This window comes from Rhinolophus ferrumequinum, chromosome 6 (assembly GCF_004115265.2).
Source record: "Rhinolophus ferrumequinum isolate MPI-CBG mRhiFer1 chromosome 6, mRhiFer1_v1.p, whole genome shotgun sequence".
Taxonomy (NCBI): Eukaryota; Metazoa; Chordata; class Mammalia; order Chiroptera; family Rhinolophidae; genus Rhinolophus; species Rhinolophus ferrumequinum.
Genome location: NC_046289.1, coordinates 98,462,047 through 98,481,952, shown reverse-complemented (window position 1 = coordinate 98,481,952; position 19,906 = coordinate 98,462,047). Strand labels below are relative to the sequence as shown.

Genomic DNA, 19,906 nt, shown 5'->3' with positions numbered 1-19,906 from the left:
CAACCATCCAAGTGTTCTCTGTATCTGTGAGTTTGTTTGTTCATTTATTCTGTTTTTTATATTCCACATATAATGAAATCATATGGTATTTGTCTTTGTCTGACTTATTTCACTTAACATAATACCCTCTAGGTCCATCCATGTTGTCACAAATGGCAAGATTTCATTCTATTTAATGGCCGACTAATAATGGTCAATTAATCTATGACAAAGGAGGCAAGAATATACAATGGGGTAAAGACAGTCTCTTCAATAAATGGTGTTGGGAAAACTGAACAGACACATGCAAAAGAACATAACTGGATCACTTTCTTATACCACATACAAGAATAAATTCAAAATGGATTAAAGATTTAAATGTAAGACCCCAAACCTTAAAACTCCTAGTAGAAAACATGGGCAGTAAACTCTCTGACATTGTTCTTATCAATATCTTTTTGGATATGGCTCCTTGGGCAAGGGAAACAAAATAAAAAATCAACAAATGGACTACATCAAACTAAAAAGTTTTTGCACAGCAAAGGAAACCATCAACAAAACGAAAAGTCAACCTACTGAATGGGAAAAGATATTCACCAATGACACATCTGATAAGGGGTTAATATCTAAAATATATAAGGAACTCATACAACTTAACACCAAAAAAATCAAACAATACTATTTAATAATGGGCAGGGGACCTGAGTAGACATTTCTCCCTGCTCTTTTTGACACAGGCACTTGCTACCCTCCGCCCCCTCCTGGTCATAAGTGGAAAAGCAGCTGAAGAGGACATCCGTCCTAGGTCTACAAAGATGCTGGTCAATGCCAGTGTTGGAGTAGGAGGAGGAAGTCGGGCCGAGGAGCAGTGTGGCCTGGGCTGTGGAGGTCAGGGAAGGGTTCCTAGAGAAGGTGGCTTATAGCTGTCCTTGAAACATGGAGAGAATTTGGCAAGTGAACAGCATCAGGGACTGGCCCAGGTCTGGCATTTCTCGAAGACAATGCACAATTCGGAAGATTACCCTTGTGGTGCACTTTATGGGTCTGAGGTCAGGAGAGGCGTCAGCTGATAGAGGCAGAAGGGGAAAGGCATCCTTTAGAAGAACAGAATTGGGAGAGGAGAAAAAGCATCTGGGCCCACATCCTCTGCCTGCCCCCTGGCGCTGTGGGAGAGGGTGGGTGCTCCTGCTGAGGCCGCCTTCCTCTCGTGCACTCTCAACTACTCACGGGTGTCACTGCAGCCACTCTCCCTCTCCCCTACGTCGTCGACCTTTTCACTCTCTTCCCTGATTCAATCGATTTCTTTCCTGAAATACTTTCTGCTTCTAGAACTCCCCTGTCTTGCTTTTCTTCTCACCTCACTGGTTGCTCCTTCTATCTCCTATGCTGGGTCCTTCTCTTCTCCCCAACTCCTTCATGTTGGAGAACCCCAGGACTCAGGACTCAGAACTCTTTTATTCTGGATCTACACCCACTCTTCCCTTCAGCTCTCCAATTCAAATCTCCAACTTGGACTGTCCTTGAATTCTGTGTTTCCAGCTGCCTACTAGACATCTCCATTTGTCTCTAATTAAACTCATAATTTCCATTTCACCCCTCCACCACCAAAGAAACCAAAACAACACAAAACCAAAATTAACCATTTCTCTTAGAGCCTTCCCATCTCAGGTGATGGCAACTCCATTCTTCCAAGTAACTCAGGCCAAAAATCTTGTAGTTGTTCTTAATATTTCTCTTCTTTGCGAATCCCACATCACCAATCCCACTGGATCTACCTTCAAAATAGATTCAGAAACTGATGACCTCTCTTCATCTCCACAGCTACCCCCTGGTCCAAGCCATTCCCATCACTTACCTGTATTGCAATAGCCTCCTAATTGGTCGTTTTGCTTCCATCTTTTCTCACTACAGTTTACTTTCTACACAGCAGCTGGAGTGATCCTTTAAAACATGGGCAAATTATTGTTCCTCCACTCAAATTTCTCCAGGGTAAAAGCTGAGTCTAAATTGGCCTATACAGCCCACATGACCTGCCCCCTGCTATCCTTCTGATCTCGTCTCCTGCCACGGTCCCTCTTTTTTTCTTTACTTCATGCTCTTTTCCTGGCTGTTCCTTGAATTCACCAGGCCTGTTTGCCTCAGGACCTTTGCACTTGCTCTCCTTCCTGATTGGGACACTCTTACCTCAGTTTTCCATATAACTAATTTCCTTACTTTCTCCAGGTCTGTCTGTTCAAATGTTACCTTACCAGGGAGGCCTTCCCTGACCACCCAATATAAAGTGGTACCCACCTACCCACCATCCCTAGTCGTCCCAAACTTCTTTACTCTGTTTGATTTTTCCCACTTAGCACTTAATTATTCTCCATCAATATTATATATTTGTCATTTATGCATTTATTTTCTATCTCCCTCCATACAATATAAGTTCCATGAGAATTGGGACTTTCTTTTTTTCACTACTGTACTCCTGCATCTAGAGTCCAGCACATAGTAGGTGTTCAATTAGAGCTTATTAAGTGGATGGATGGGTGAATGGAAGGACCACTAGTTGAAGAACACATGGATGAGAAAAGATTGCAGTGCTTTTCTCAAGATCTGAGTATGTTTGTGTGTCCGTGCGAAGGTAGAAAGACAGAGGAAGAAGATAAGTACCCTGAAAAAGAAGGGGTATGATACTTGGCACAGAGAGACCTTTGAAAAGACAGAAAGGGACAGGATTCAGAGTGTGGGGAGAGCCACTCCTTCCTTGGACAGCAGGGAAGGAGGTGACAACGGGGTGATAAGAATGAGAGATGCAAAATCAGTGGAGGCCCCACAGGAGTGGGGGAAGGATAAGGCAAGCTCATCTTCTGAGAGCAAGGGAAGCGAGAGTGGGAGGAGCCTAAGGAAAAGGGTGACCGTTTTTGGATCGCGGCTGTGAACAATGGGAGAGATGGATCCTCCGGGACACATAGCATGGTTTTTAAATAGTGACGAGAGATCAGTTTGGAACAGCAATAATCACATGCCCTCTCCCCCTTCTTTGGGACTGCAGGCATGATCACGACAGGGCAGAGAGCTGTGACAGGGAGGAAGGAACCCCAGCCGTGTAGTCCAGAGTCTGTGCCCTACCTCCTGACCCATGTGTCTTCAGCTGCTCTCTCACCGTGACTGAAACCACCTGACCCCGCTCCTTCCCAAGGTCTGGCTTCCTTATGACTGTAATTCAACCCAAGTGTGTCGGGATGGGTTCTTGGGAGGCAGACTCTGAAATGGAGGTTAGTGTGCTGGAAGTTTGTTAGGGATGATCTTAGGCTCGATGCCGGGGAGAAAAGGGAGGAAACGGACTGGGCAGAGGGAGAAGTTGGACCACAGTACAGTCTGTTTGTTTGTTTGTGTGATTTTTCATGTTTCTCATTGCCTCTTTGATCAGGTTTTTATTCAAACCGAGCTGTCCAAAGTGATTTGACTTTTAAGGAATAAACAAGTTTTAAGGTTATGCCTCAGGCTTCTTTTCTTCTGTGGCGGGTTTCTTTTCTGTGGGCTTTGTCTCAGCTGCTGTTTTCTTGGTAGCAGCAGCCTTTAGTTCCCCCCAAAGGCTTCTTCTGCCTCGTAATGCCAATAGCCTTCATTCCTTTCTTCCCTATCGCTGGCTTCTTGCCGGGAACCCCCTTCTCCTGTGACTTGACTTCTAGCACCGCTGAGGCTTTATCCACCAGAGCTGGTGGTTCTCGGCCCGGTGAAGGATGGGTTCCCACGCATGGTCTCTGCGTGTGGGTTTAGCTTCAGCGTGATTCTTAGGTTTTTCAGTGGATTCTTCTTCAGGACTCTGCGATGAATCGTCTCGCACTGTGCTCGGAGGGCTCTTTGGATCTCTGGGCATTTCCAGATCCTGCTCAGGTCTGCATTGAGCGTCTTGTACATGGGAAGGTGGCAGTTACTCTTGAAGGAGACAGCTTTATGCCAAGTGTCACACGGATCATCCAACTTGCAGAAAGCACTGTCGGCCCAAATGCAGAAATGGCTGCTGTGCCCACCAGGAGCAAGTGTCAAAATGCTCGGTTTGCTTACATCCAGCAGAGTGATTCCAGGGGTGTTTCTGAAGGCTTTGATGATGCCATTGTCCGCACTAGAGAAGATGCACGGTCCCCTGCACTGGATACGACGACGGTTTCTCATTTTGCCCTTGCCAGCTGTCATTCACTGAGAGGCACAGACCTTGTTGATATCATTCCAGGCCTTAAGCTCCTTAAGGAGCAAAACAGCCTCCTTGGTTTCTGTACCCTTCAATTTTACCTTCAAGCACCCAAGCAGTTCAGGAACTTCCTTAATACCATGACCTTCAGACATGACCAGCGCTGGAAAGGCCGAGGCTGCCAGGGCAGAGCAGATGGCATATTGTGTCTGTGCTGTGTTCAGTCTGCGGTGCCAACGGTGGCAGGTTTTGGTTGGTGCACACATGTGGCCCCACGACACATATTGCCATGGCACCCTGGCCAGAACGACGAGTCCCACCACCTTGAACTCTGGGAATTCGAGCAACAGCTCTTCCAGGACCCCACGACTCAGCACTGCTAATTCACTGACAGCATAGGGCTGGCTCTCCATTGTTTCTGCACAAGTTGGTGTGAACAACTTCACACCATCTGAACAACTTCACACCATCTGGTTAAATAGGAGCCTTGAACACAGCAGGCAAAGTGACATTTTTGCCAGATGATTCCCCCTTTTCAGAGTACACCAATATCAGTGAATGATCACATGCCATGGCGGGAGAGGAGGTGGCCACACTCCCCTCAACCCGGTGGCTCCCACAGGAAAATGATACAGTCTTAACAAATGACCTGGCCACCCCCATAGGGATTCTGGAGCTAAGGTGACCTCCTTAGAGTTGTTCTGTGTTGGGGCCAGGGTTGGCCTTTTATAGCCAAGAACTGAACAGTCAACGGATGTAGGTCTCTTGGGAAGGGGGGATGACGTGATCCAGCTACTTTCTTCAGCAGAGGCAGTTCCCAGAGAAGGCTTACAGCTGAGAGACGTCTTCCTGCGGTACTGCCAACAGCCAGGGGAGTAAGTCCTTTAGTCGTGAGGGGGTCCTGGCAGCCCACCACGGCATCCATCACAGCCACGCGTATTCAGTTAGCCCTTACTCTACGCCTGACCCAGGGTCTCCCTCAAACTCAGTAGGGGGCTTAGAAGCTTCAGGAACTTACCTGAGGCACCTGGGTACAGGTATCAGACTCCTGCAGAGGAGTAAGAGGCTTTGGGTTCTAATCCTAGGTCAGCCACTGACTCACTATGTGACAACAGGCAAGTCTTTGGCCTCTCTCAGCCTCGGTTTCCCAATCTGTATTATGAGGGTTGAGCTGAGGTCCTTGCCCAGTAGTCTATGGATTTATATACCTAAAATCACGGATGGCAAGGAGTGAGGTCTGCCTGTGCCTCATTCTTAGACTCCAAAGTCCCACCCATCACCCCAGCCCTCTCAGTTCTAGAGCTGTCAGGCTCAGGCTTTTATGGCCAAAGGGCCCAGGGTGAATAATCAAATACAAGTCTAAGGACAGATTTAGAAGAGAATGAGCATCCAGTGTCCTTTTGACTCCCCTGGCCCTTCTCAGAGTGGATTTAGCTCTTCCCTGAAGCATGATGGCTTCTGCCCCTACAAAGAGACCTCACTGAATATTTGAAGGGCAAGATTCTTGGAGGTCATTCAGTTTATAGACTATGTGTTCTGGCATCATAGGCCACACAGAAGCACCCCTATCTCCTACAGAGTTATACTCTCACATTAGTCATCAGCAGCTTCTGGAATCTTCAGGGCCCCTGAAAGGCCAGAGGGCAAGATCAAAGTAACATGGAAGTCTGCTTTGTTTTGGGAAGAACAAGAAATCTTTAAATCGCCCCTCACTCCGTGTCCCCACCCCCTGCCACCAGGCTTACATTTCTCAGGATAGTCCTGTGTTCATCCAGCCTCGTTGTTCATTATGGGAATTGTTTTTGTAGCTGGTTTATGCTTTTTTTTTTTTTTCCTAAGAGGAAACAGTTTTCATTTCTCAGCTCTATATTTTGCTCTCTGGAAACCAGGAAGAATATGGTGCCACCACCCACATTTCCAAACTAATGGGAAATGTAAAGAAGGAAAGGAGCTGGGGTGGCTGGATGACTCAGTTGGTTAGAGCACGAGCTCTTAAGAGAAGGGTTGCCGGTTCAATTCCCACATGGGCCCTCCACAACTAGATTGAAGCTGCCACTGAGCTGCTGGAGGGGCGGCTGGATGGTTCAGTTGGTTAGAGCAGGAGCTCTCAAAAACAAGGTTGCCGGTTCAATTCCCGCATGGGATGGTGGGCTGCGTCCCCTGCAACTAAAAATTGAAAACAGCAACTGGACTTGGAGCTGAGCTGCGCCCTCCACAACTAGATTGAAGGACGACAACTTGGAGCTGATGGGCCCTGGAGAAACACACTGTTTCCCAACATTCCCCAATAAAAAAAGTATGAAAATGACTGCATTAAAAAAAAAAAAAAAGAAGAAGGAAAGGAGCCAAACATAGTGATAGCCCATGGGAGGTGGAAAGGCCCTCAAACATTGTCTAGTCTATTCACTCCCATTTTACAGATGGGAAAAATGAGGGGAAAGAGTATGAGACCCCAGCTTCTTACTTACTAAGTATGAGATCCTTCAGATGAAGAGAGGGAAGCTTTTCAGAACATAGTCTTGCTTTTGAAATGACAGAATAGATACACAAATAACTCGTAAAGCAATCGAAATAGAAAATAAGATGAACCATTAACAGACCAGGGGAATTTCTAGAGATGAACATCAGATCGGTGTGTCAGATTCCTATCTTGATGCTGAAGTAAGTGGACTGCAGATTCCCTTCCCAAATTCAACCCTGGAGACACTGTTTACAAAAGAGAGAGGTGACGTATCCTAGAAGCTAACCCCTGGAGAAACCAGAAGCTAGATAGATCTGAATACTGAATACGGGGTGAATACTAGAGCATAGAGATGGAGACAGCTGCATATCAAGAGTGAATGACATTTGGTATTATTTTGTATTACTTCCAAGTGTACAGCATAGTGGTTAGACATTTACATAATTTAGGAAGTGATCCCCCTGGCTAGTACCACCTGGCACTGTACATAGTTATCACCATATCATTGATTATGTTCCCGATACTTTACATCCCCGTGACTATTTTGTAACTACCAATTTGTATTTCTTAATGCCTTCACATTTTTCACCCTGCCCCCAACCCACTCCCATCTATCACCTTGATAGATCTAGTACCCATCTGACACCACACCTAGTTATTATAATATTATTGACTATATTCCTTATGCTATACCCTACATCCCCATGAGTACTGTGTAACAACCAGTTTGTACTTCTTAATCCCTTTCCCTTTTCCCCAATCCCTAACCCCCCTCCCATCTTAAAGAAGTCCCTCTAAGATTCCTTGTAATACTGGTTTGGTGGTGATGAACTCCTTTAGCTTTTTCTTGTCTGGGAAGCTCTTTATCTGTTCTTTGATTCTAAATGGTAGCTTTACTGGGTAATATTGGTTGTAGGTCCTTACTTGTCATCACTTTGAATATTTCCTGACAATCCCTTCCAGCCTGCAGAGTTTCTGGTGAGAAGTCAGCTGACAGTCTAATGGGGGCTCCCTTGAATGTCAACTCTAATTGAAAAATTGAAAAAGTCGGGAAAGATCAATAATATTGTGATAGCATGGTACAATGTCAGATGGTTGCTGGACTTATCATGGTGATCACTTCTTTGCATAGGGAATATAATCAATAATGTGGTAATAACTCCGTATAGTGCCAGGTGGGTATTGTTGAATAACTATGATGTACACCTGAAACTAATAGAATATTGTATGTCAGCTGAATTTTAATAAAAAATCTTATTGAAAAAAAAAGAATGACTGAGAATCTGGGACAAGGCTCTCTAATCGTGGACTTTTCTTTCCTCCACAATTCTCCAGGTGTCTGGTAGGTAGCCTGCCCTACCGCCTCTGTGGGCAGCACCAGCTGGAAATGGAAAGGTATCCTCAAGGCAGTTCTGCAGGCAGTTAAGGTGGGAAATAGATTCAATAAATGACGGCAGGCAGGCAGCCACTGATGAGTCTCTACTTCCTCTTCCACACCTTGGTTGGGATCAGTGAACCCACAGAGACAGGCAGCTCTTAGGAAAAAGGAGTGACCGGGGCACAGCTCAGAGATGTGCTCTAGAACGCAGGATTGTCGGGTTTTTCTGTGGACAGTGAAAAACAGAACAGGTGCGCAGAGGTTCTGTACCCTGGGGCACTCGCCTCAGAACTTCACCGGAAGAAGCCAAAGCTGAAATCTGGTCTTTAATCTCATTCCTCCTCCCAAAGCACACATCATTGGCCAAGAGACTTGACATTTCCAGATGAACATGAGCTCAGAGCCAAAGACAGCCACCAAACGAATGACTAGCAGAAGTAAAATGAATAGACTTGGCAGAAGAAGAATTTACAATAAGGACAATACGTATCTTCAGGACACAAGGGAGGGCATTGTAAATAAGAAGCAAGAAGGGCAATTACAGAAAATACCTAGAAATGTTAAGAATGACAAATATTATCATTGATCATTAAAACAATTCAGTAGATGGGATAAAGAGCAAACTGTATTTAGTCAAAGAATAGATGTGAGAGTTGGAAGATCAGTAAGGACAGAAACCAACATAAATAATATATCCAGGAAGGATTTAGAAATGGAAAATATAAAGAAACGAAAAGAGATATGAATGACAACATAAGTACCTACATCCATTTAACAGGAGTCTCAAAAAAAAAAAAAAAAAAGAAACAGAAGATAAAACATTTAAAGATACGATGTCCAATTATTTCCTATAATTAAATATATGAGACCTTAGATTGAAAAGAACCCATGAAGCACGGCTGGTTTTCTCCCACAGAACATTTGCTGAGTGCTTGAGTGGCAAAGGAAGCTGGGGGTGGGGTGGGGGGTGGTGCAGAATAACCACCAGAAAGTGAAATTTCCCATAGACTCACAGTGCTTAGGAGACAAAGTTCTAGGGGGGGAGGGCGGGGGGGAAGGTGTCAAACACACATCTGGCCTCCTTCTCATGATATTTGCAAATTTTGAAGCTATGTTTGTTGGGAAGCTTAAAAGCTAAGTGCAAAACTCTGAAAGGCATAAATGAATTTTCCACAGTGTCTTATGGCTAAGGAGGTAGAGACTTGATGAGATCTCAATCAAACCAGAGGTAGACTGAGTCTAACAGGGCTACAACCTAACCACAATTTAGTTCATTTTCTAATCATATTGTTGTGATTGGCCCCTTATCTTATCTGCCTAATAAGGAAAGGGTAAAATCTATCTGAGTAAAAATATCATCTTCAGTCTCAGTCCATTTATATACAATCTCTGTTTTACAATATAGAATTATGAAAGACACGTGAAGAAGCAGGAAAATGTGGTCACACATTCTTAGGAGGAGAAAAGATAACAGAAGAAGACCCACAAATGACTTAAATATTGCAATTAGCAAAAAGGGCATTTAAAATAACTTACAAATATGTTAAAGAGAAAACTGGAAACTATGACAAAATGGTTCACAGGAAAACTTCAACAGAGAATTGTAATCTATGAAATTATCAAGTGGACTTTCTAGAACTGCAAAGTACAATATCTCAAATTACAAATTTATTGGGTAGATTTAACAGTAACAGACAGGATTAGTAAACTGTAAGGTCAATACATCTAAATTTCCAAACTGAAGCCCACAGAGAAAAAAGAATGGAAAGAACCAAGTACAAGAGACATGTGGGAAACTATCTAATGTTCAAAAGTGTGCAATTGGAGTCCCAGAAGAGAGGAGAGAGACAATGAGACAGAGCAGAATTGGAAGAGAAAATGACGACGAACTTTGCAAAAATTATAAAAAATATCAATGTACAGATTCAAGATGCTCAGTGAAACCCAAGCAGAATAAACACAAAGGAAACCACACAAGCACTTACTGGTCAGATAGCTGAAGGTCAAGACTAAGTGGCAAATCTTAGAAACAACCAGAGAATCAAGACATTTTACTTTCAAAGGAGCAATAGTAAGATCTGATAATTTTGCATCGAAACTATGGAAACTAGATGAAACTAAATGACACCTTTAAGCTGCTGAAAGAAGAAACCTGCCAACATGTAATTCTACTCCAGCAAAAATACTCTTCACAATATGAAGGCAAAATAAAGACATTTTCAAACAAACAAATAAAAAAAACTGTAGCCAAGATAATGTGCTATTGGTGAAAGGATAATTAAATAAACCAATGGAATCAAACAGAGTCCAGACTAGACCCATACATATACGTATATAGTCAAATGATTTTTGATTTTAAAAAATGTCAAAGCAATTCAGTGGGGGAAAGGAAAATATCCTCAACAAATGGTGATGAAACAATTGAATATTCATCAGGGAAATAAAGGACATCCACCCCTACCTCACACTACACAAAAAACCCAATTTAAGATGGATCATGGACCTAAAATAATGAAACTCCTACAAGTGCTAGAAGAATATCTTTGTGACATTTGAGTAAGCAATAATTTCTTAGGGAGGATCTAAAAAGTATAAACCACAAAAAAGATTGATAATTGGACTTCATCAAAATTAAAAAGCTTCTATTTATCAGAAAGCACCATCAAAACAATAAATAGGCAAGCTACAGACAGAAAACGTATTCACAACACTTATATCCAATGAAGGGCTTGAAGCACAACATACAAAGAAGTCTTGCAACTCAATTATAAAAATACAAGCAACACAATTTTTTAAATTGGCAAAAAACTCAGACATTTCACAGAATAAAATATACAAATGAGCAATAAATAGAGGGAAAAAAGTGCTTAAAATCATTAGCCATCAGAGAAATGCCAATTAAAGCAACAATCAGGTGCTACTACATTCCTGATAGAATGGCTAAAATGAAAAAGATTTTACAATTTATAACACTAAGTGTTGTGGATGTGGAGCCACTGGAACTCTCATGCATTGCTGGTGGAATTGTAAAATGAAGTAATCACTTTGGAAAACTGATGGTTTCTTAAAAAGTTAAATATATATCAACCCTATGACCCAACAATTCCACTGCTAAAGAAATAAAAACATATGTACACAAAAGTCTTGCATAACAATGTTTATAGCGGTTTTATTCATAATCATTCCAAACTGAAAACAATCCAGATGCCCATCAAAAGGAGAATAAACAAACTGTGGTATAGTCATACAATGAAATACTACTAAGTAATAAAAAGAAATAGACTGCTGGTGTAAATGACTATATGGAAGAATCTCAAAAACATTATGCTGAAAGAAACCAGACACATAAAAGTACATTGTGTTCTGGGTGGTGAACACATAATGTGATGTATAGATGCTGTAATACAGAATTGTACACTTGAAACCTATGTAACTTTACTAACTATTGTCACCCCAATAAACTTGAATTTTTATAAAAAGTACATTGTGTTATAATTCCATTTACATGAAATTCTAGAATGGGCAAAATTAATAATGATAAAAATTAGAACAGTGGATGTTTCTGGAGGGGGCGAGAGTGACTGTGCAGGAGCATGAGGGGACTTTCCGAGGTGAAGGAAACATTAGTGTCGAGCAAAACTAATTAAATAGTTCATTGAAGGTTCTTCTTCGTCACTCAGTGTAACTTATACCTCAATTAAAAAAAAACATGCTTGATAAAGGCACACACCCTTTAGAATGATTATACAAACAAGCCAGGGGTGAACAATATCCTACTGTTCAACCCAGGCAACATAATAATACAATGAAAAAATGTGAAGAATGAGATTTGGGGTTTGGAAAAGAAGAGATAAAGATAGCATTATTTTCAAATAACAGAAGTAATCATATGCATAGAAAACTCAACAGAATATCAGACAATTTTTTAGAATTAATAAGACCTGTTGCAATATTAACAAAATCTAGAAACAGTAGCATTCTTCTACAACAGCTTTTACCAACTAGAAAAATGTAATATGAACTCAGACACCATTCACAATAGCAACAACAAAAAACTAGATAACATATAGAAATTGACCTATCAAAGAATGTACAAGAAAAACTTTAAAACTCTAATAAAAGACAAAATGAAGACCAGAATATACCAGAATATATGGTATATCTCTATAGAGAGATATACCATAGTAAAGAATGGGGAATTTTAACATCACAAAGATGTAAATAAGTCTTCAAATTAATTGATAATAATTCTATTTAGAATTTATATAAAAAATTTAGAAACTTAAAAAATTGATTCTTAAACGTATAGGGAAGAATAGAAGACCATAGATAATTAAGACAACTTTGAGGAAGAACAAAGATTCTCCCTAATCCATATTAATGCATTGTACAAAACCTTAGTACTAAAAATAGTGTAGAACTGGAAGTGAAATATATAGGTCAATGGAACAGAAACAAATGTGATGAATTTGAAATAACAAAGATGGAATCATAAATCAGTGGAGAAATAATGAGTTTTATAGTTGATGATATTGAGAATATTGGCTTATTTTAAGGATTAAAACACAAGATCTCTACTTCACACCTTAAAAAAAAGGAACTCCAGGTGTATTAAAAATCTAAATGTAGAAAGTATAATGTGGAGTTGACAGAAGAAAGTGTACGATCACATTTTGTGACTTTGGGGTGGGTAATGATTTTTAAACAAGAGGCCTGATGCAGAAACTTTAATCTGGAAAAATCGGTGAATTGATCTACATCAACATAAAGGATTTCTACTCAGTGGTGGACGCCATAGACAAAGTTAACAGATGAGTGGTGGAGAGAAGATGTTTTCAATGTTTGAAACTGATGAGGGAGCAATAGCTTCCAGCCTCTATCAGGAATTCTAACAATCGATAAGAAAATGATAGGAACCACGATAAAAATTGACAAAGTATGTGAGATAGTCATTAGTTCCATTCACCAAATATTTCTGATTCTCTGCCTCAGTATATGATAGGATTATACTTTTCTGCTTCCTTGAATTTAGGTGTGGCCATGTAACAATGAAATTTCAGAGGCAGTGATAGGGTCACATGTAAGCAGAAGCTTAAGAGCCATCGTGTGGTTTAACACATTTTCTTTCCCTTTGGTGTGGTGACAAGCGATGTGGCCCAGAAATTTGACTTTGTGATTTTAAGCCATTAAGATAAGATGGTTGTCTGCCACCCTGGCATCATTTAGTCTATCCTGACTTATACAGAAGTGGGGTCCTACATCTAAAATATGTGGCAATGGCTTAGGAGCTGGGCACCAGACGGAAGGAAACTACTATGAGAGATAGTAGAAGGATAGCAATTCATCTTATGTGGCAGCAAAATATTGGCTAAAACTGTCACCTGCAAAAACTTGGAAGATAGATCTATACCTAATAAACATGCAACCCTAGGGGAAAGGAAGAGAATAGTGAACAGTAGTTTCTGCTGACTGCATTTGCTCGGAAAATAATGGGCATATTTCCAAGCGGGAATGGAAGAAAATTGAGGGGGACCAGAAAATTGGGGTTTTACAGAGTTGGAAGTGAAAGCTCCTTCTCAACCCTAACAGTAAAAAGAAAAATGAGAAAGACTTGGAAGGACAAAGACCAGTTAAAATCTCAGGCTTTTGACGAGGACCAAGTTTATTGCCATTTCATCCGTTGATTAAAATCCTTGAATGGATAAAGATGTTTCCAAGTAGCGGTCCAACTAAAGGTGAGGTATTCGGTAACTCCTTTTAATTTGACAGAATAGCTCTTGGAAAAGAGACTAAATGTGCAGCAATTCCACAAAAGCATAATAAGCTCAATACTTCATCTGTAATTAAGAGAAAGGGAAGGGGTGGGGAATAGGATGAGAAAAAAATGTAGCAAATTCAGAAAGTACCTCTAGAAAATAACTGTGGATGAGCTCTGCCACATGGAACTGAGTGGAATCAAGTAAATATGAAGCCTACTAAGTTTTTGGGTTTTTTTTTAAACTTTTATTTATTTTAAGTAAGTTTTTTCAGGACCCATCAGCTCCAAGTCAAGTAGTTGTTTCAATCTAGTTGTGGAGGGCGCAGCTCACAGTGGACAATGCGGGGATCAAACCAGCAACCCTGGTGTTATGAGCATCCCGCTCTGTTTTTTTTCTTTATTAGTTTCAGGTGCACAAAACAATGTAATAGTTAGACATTTATCATTTATATCCCTCGCACAGTGACAACCCCCCTCCCCCCATCTACTACCCCTCTGACATAGCACACAGCCATTACATTTCCACTGTGTCTGTTCCTAATGCTGTACTTCACTTCTTGTAAATACATATACACACACACATATATACATACATGTATATATACACATACATGTATACATATACATGTGTATATATACATACACGTGTATATACATGTATGTGTATATGCACATACATGTATACATACATGTGTGTACACACATACATGTATATATATACATATATACATACAAACTTGTATTTGACATTCATTATTGTTCAGCTTCAGCTTCAGGTGTACAGTGCAGTGATCAGGCATCTACATCATCCCTGAGGTCGTCTCCCTACTAAGACAAGTGTCCATCGGATACCCTAAAAAATCTTTACAACATTATTGATTACATTCCCCAAATTAACTTTCGTATCCCTGTGGCAATCTAGTGGTTACTGACTGTTTTCTAATCCCCTCACCTTCCCCCTTATCCCAACCCCCCTTCCCATCTAGCAACCCTCAGTTTTTCCTCTATGTCTCTGAGACTGTTTCTGATTAGTTCATTCACTTATTCTTTTCTTTAGATTCCACATATAAGTGAGACATATGGTATTTGTCTTTCTCTGTCTGACTTATTTTCACTTAGCATAATGTTCTCTAGGTCCATCCATATTGTTGCAAATGGTAGGATTTCATTCTTTTTTATGGCTGCGTAATAGTCCATTGTATAAATGTACCACAGTTTATGCACCCCTATGTTTACTGCAGCACTATACACAATAGCCAAGACATGGAAACAACCAAAATGCTCATCAGTAGACGTTTGGATTAAGAAACTGTGGTGCATCCGCTCTAACCAACTGAGCTAACTGGCTGCCCCCAAGGGCTACCGAGCTTTAAAAGAGCATTGTATTTCCAAAGAAATGATGAGTGTGAATCTTAAAAATCTGTAACCCTTTGAGCCTTAAAATGACTCCAGGGCCCCCAAACAATCAATGGGCAGGAAATGTGCTGATGCGATGTCAGATAAGGCCTAGAGGATGATGGGGAATCTCTCAGAAGGCAGAGCCAGGTGTTACAAAGAACAAAGGACAAGGTAGCTACTCCCAGGGCAGGAAATCAGGGCTAAAACAAGGAACATATGCATCCCTGGGGCAGAAGGTAGGGAATTCATAGGAAACCAGAATGTGTCACCACATTGACATAAGGATTATTTTGAGCTGAAGGCAATGAAGAAGAAGTAAATACAAGAAAAACTACCTTCCCTCCTTCTATTTGCCTAAAAGCAGAACATAAATTTTCAAAGGTGTCCCTCCTCCCTCTCTACCAGGAAGGACAAAGGTGAATCATCAGAGGCAATTTTAGATCTTATCAGCCGGGAATCACCAGAGGACTCAACATAACAAACTTTACTAACTAGCCTCTATCTACCATTAGTTTCCCATATATTTACCTTTCCACTGTTTGCCACCCTAGGAAGCCTGAAAAATATTTTATTTTGTCCTGTAATTTCTCTACAAAGTTATTGTTCTTTGTTGAAGCTGTATAAGCTGGCATTCTAAACTACCTCTTTGAGTTATTCTTCTCTCACTTTTTCCATGTATATGTGAAAAACACGTTAATAAACTTCTGTTTGTTTTTCTCTTATTAAACTGTCTTTTGTTACAGGGGACCCAGCAGAAAACCTTGAAGGGTAGAAGGAAAAAATGTTTCTACCCTACAAATGTTTAGACAACTCCCTTAGGTAGGGAGGGATTGTATTTTTTTATGAGGGGAAAAAATGAACAAACCAAATATTTGTTGACCAGAAAGACAGATAATGGTTATTAGTGCTGTTCACCAACTATTTCCAGTTCTCCTCCTTCTGGACACACAGTAGGATTGTACTTTCCCACACTCTTGAAGTTACACACAGCCATGTAACTAGCTATGGCAATGAAATGTGCGTGGAATGATGTGTGTCATCTTTGGGTGGAAGCCCCGGGGCCGATGCAAGATTCACCACGGTCTCTTTTCCTCTGGGACAATGACGGCCAATGTCCAAGACCACAGTTGCTCCATCCTCCTGGGTTCCTGCGTGGCTGAGGACCACAGCCCGTCTGATAACTCACTATGGCCAAGTAACACGGACAGGAAACAAACACGTCTTCCTTTAAGCCAACGAGATTTTTTTGGTTGTTTGTTAGAGCAGCATAATTTAGTATATTCCGACTAATATAATAGGCAATTTGCAAAGGGGAAATCCAAATGGTTAACATGTAAATAGAGATGCACAAGAAATAAAACACCAATGAAATACTACATGTCCATCAGATAGGCAAAAATGAAAAAGGAGAGAAATAGCAAGTGTTAAAATATATGGGGAAATAGGAGTCCCAGTGAAGTGCTTGTGAGAATTTGAAGAGGGCTGGAGGGAACCGAGGTATCCAACACCAGAGAACAAAATGAATAAATGTAATGGAGGATTATCATGGAATACCAAGCTGCATTCTGAAACATTTATTGGATATCCATAGAATATCCAATTATAGGATATTCAAATATATATCCAAATATATAGGATATATATTTAAAACACAATGTTGGCTAAAAAAAGAAACGAAACAAATCTTTTTGTACCCTTTACATAAGTTAAAAAGACAGATATACATGAAGCAAAATACATTCATTTTATACAGAAGAATAGGAGTTGAGATGATGCATGAAGACCAAAAGAAATAATAGTAATGACGATAATAATAACGGAACATTGTAGACTGATGATAATTACTATGAATTGAGAATTAATTCAATCCAATGTACCAGAGGTTCACACTGAATGAAGGTGGCATTCAATTGAGGGAGAGAGCACAGCAAAGAAATTCATATCCTAAACAAACACAGCAGAGACTTGAAATGTGAGTTAGAGATGCTTTTTCTCAAAGAGCTTCAAGGAGTCAGCAAGGGCAGGGAGCACGAGTGGACCCAGCAGACCATGGAGTGGCTAATTAAAGGTCTGCCCTGGAACAACCGAGCCAGTCATTATCTCCCCTCTCTATATATAGAGCAGCTGGCTGCAGTGTTTGGCCTCAGGATAAAGCCATGATTACCACTCTCTAATCAAACTGGAAAATCTGCCTAAGGGGGACTCCTAGTCAACTCTTGGGACCAAGCGTCAGATTAGACCCAAGACAATTCTGTACATTTGCAATATAAATGAAGGAAAAGAAGAAAGAAATATAAAGAAATGCAGTCCACTCATCATTGAAATAGCACTCACCTCTAGAGTAAAGCCTTTTTTAGCAAGTGTGGGAGCTCATCTGATTATTCCTGACCCAGAGTATTCCACCAATCCAGCAATTAAGGAAGGAGGCCAGTAGTGGAAATGGAACTTCAATTGTCAAGAGAATGAAAATAAGCTATACAGTCGTCCCCCCTCATCCACAGGGAATGCAGTCAATGACCCCTAGCGCATTCCTGAAACCACGAATGGTGATGAATCTCATGTGTGCTATGTTTTCTCCTATACGTACATACCTACGATAAACTTTAATTTACAAAATAGGTGCAGTAAAAGATTAACAATAATAACTGATAATAAAATAGAACAATTATAACAATAAAATAAGAGTCACTACAAGACTACAGCAGTTGATCCGGTAAGGTTATTAAGTGATGAATGGGCAGGTTTGTCAAGGTGGATATACTTGACAAAGGGAAGATTCATGTCCAGGTGGGACAGAGGGGGACAGCACGAGTTTTCTTCACTCTATGCAGAACTGTGCATAATTTAAAACTTATTGTTTATTTCTGTTTTTTTCCATGTAATATACATGACTTTTTTAGGTTTTTGGTATGTACATTAAGAATTGTGTACAAATTGACATGTCTGTGTGCTTATCCTCGAAACAACCAATAAAATCTCGATTATGAGATTGAAAAAAAGATTATGAAAGAGATTATGAAAGAGAAAAAAAAAAGAATCACTAGATATTAGGAAAACCAACTGTATGAAAGAGAGAAACCAAGATGAACAAATAGGACATTCAACCCTGGAGAAAACAAAGTTCATTCAGGAGACACTGGACTTCATATTTTTAAAAAAGTGAACTAGCGTCCTTGGAGATAATCAAGGGCAAACTGCATCTATAAAGTAAGCATGCACTGCTATGAAAACATAGCAGTAGGAGAACAACAACAATAACAACCAAAAAAAACCCTTGACATTTATAAAGCTAACTGCCAATTAAAATTTAAAATTAAATATTAGAGCTCAATAATGGAAGACGTGGTTGAAGACCAGTTAAAGGTCTGAATGACAAAGTCAAGGACATCTTTCAGAATGAAGACCATGAAAATAGAGAAGCAGAATAGGAGAGGAAAAAAAGAGCTCTGGAAGCTAGATCTAGAACAATGTTGTCCGATAGAGCTTTCTGTGATGATGATAAGAATGTCCCTTCTGGGCTGTCTAGTACGGTAACCGCTAGTCATGTGTGACTATCAACAAGTTGAAATGTGGCTAATGCCATTGAAGACCTGAATTGTGAATTTTATTTAATTTTAATTAACTAGAGTTTAAATTTCAATGTCACATATGGCTAGTGGCCATCACATTGGACAGCACAGCTATATAAGATCAGTTGTATGCTTCTTAGGCATTCAAGAGGGCATGATAATAAATCAGATCAATAAAGAATAGAGAAACTCTTATAACTCGACAAAAAAAACCAAAGAACCTAATCCAAAAATGGGCAAAGGGCATGAATAGAAATTTCTCCAGAGAAAATAAACATATAGCCAATAAGTACATGAAAAGATGTTCAACATCACTAGTTATTAGGGAAATGAAAATCAAAACCACGAGAAACTACTTCACACCCATTAGGATGTCTCCTATCAAACAAACAAGCAAATAAACAAACACACCCAGAAAATAACGAGTGTTGGTGAGGCTCTGGAGAAATTGGAACCTTTGTGCATTATTGGTGGGAATGGTACAGCTGCTGTGGAAAACGATTTGGCAGGTCCTCAAAAGTTACACATACAATTACCACATGATGCAGCAATTCCACTTCTAGGTACAAACCCAAAAGAATTGAAGCAGGGCCTCAAATAGATTCTTGTCCACTAATCTTCATTATTGACAACAGCCAAAAGGTAGAAATAACCCAATGTACACCAAAAAGTGAACAAATAAACAAAATGTGGTATATACATACAATGGAATATTATTCGGCCTTAAAAAGGAATGAAATTCTGATACAACATGGAGGAAACTTGAAAACATTATGCAACAACATGAATGAAACTTGAAAACATTATGCTAGTGAAATAAGCCAGGCACAAAAGATCAAATATTGTATTAGGTTGGTGCAAAAGTAATCGCGGTTCTTGCAATTATTTTTAACCTTTTAAACTGCAATTACTTTTGCATCAACTTAATACGATCCGACTTACATGCAGTACTAAGAATAGGCAGGTTCATAGAGACAGTAAGTAGATGAGAGGTTACCAAGGGTCTGGGGGAGGAAGGAATGAGAAGTGATTATTTAATGAGTACAGAGTTTATGTTCAAGATGATGAAAAATTCTGGACATAGATGGTGGTAATGGTTGCACAACATTGTGAACGAACTCAATAACACTGAATTATACACTTCAAAAATGGTGAAAATGGCAAATTTTACATCATGTGTATTTTG

General features: G+C 40.2%; 1 pseudogene; it reads right to left on the bottom strand.

Moving 5' to 3' along the window:
- Positions 1-3,457: 3,457 nt before the first annotated feature.
- On the bottom strand, positions 3,458-4,764 carry LOC117023912 (60S ribosomal protein L4-like; annotated as a pseudogene).
- Between the last annotated feature and the right edge of the window lie 15,142 nt (positions 4,765-19,906).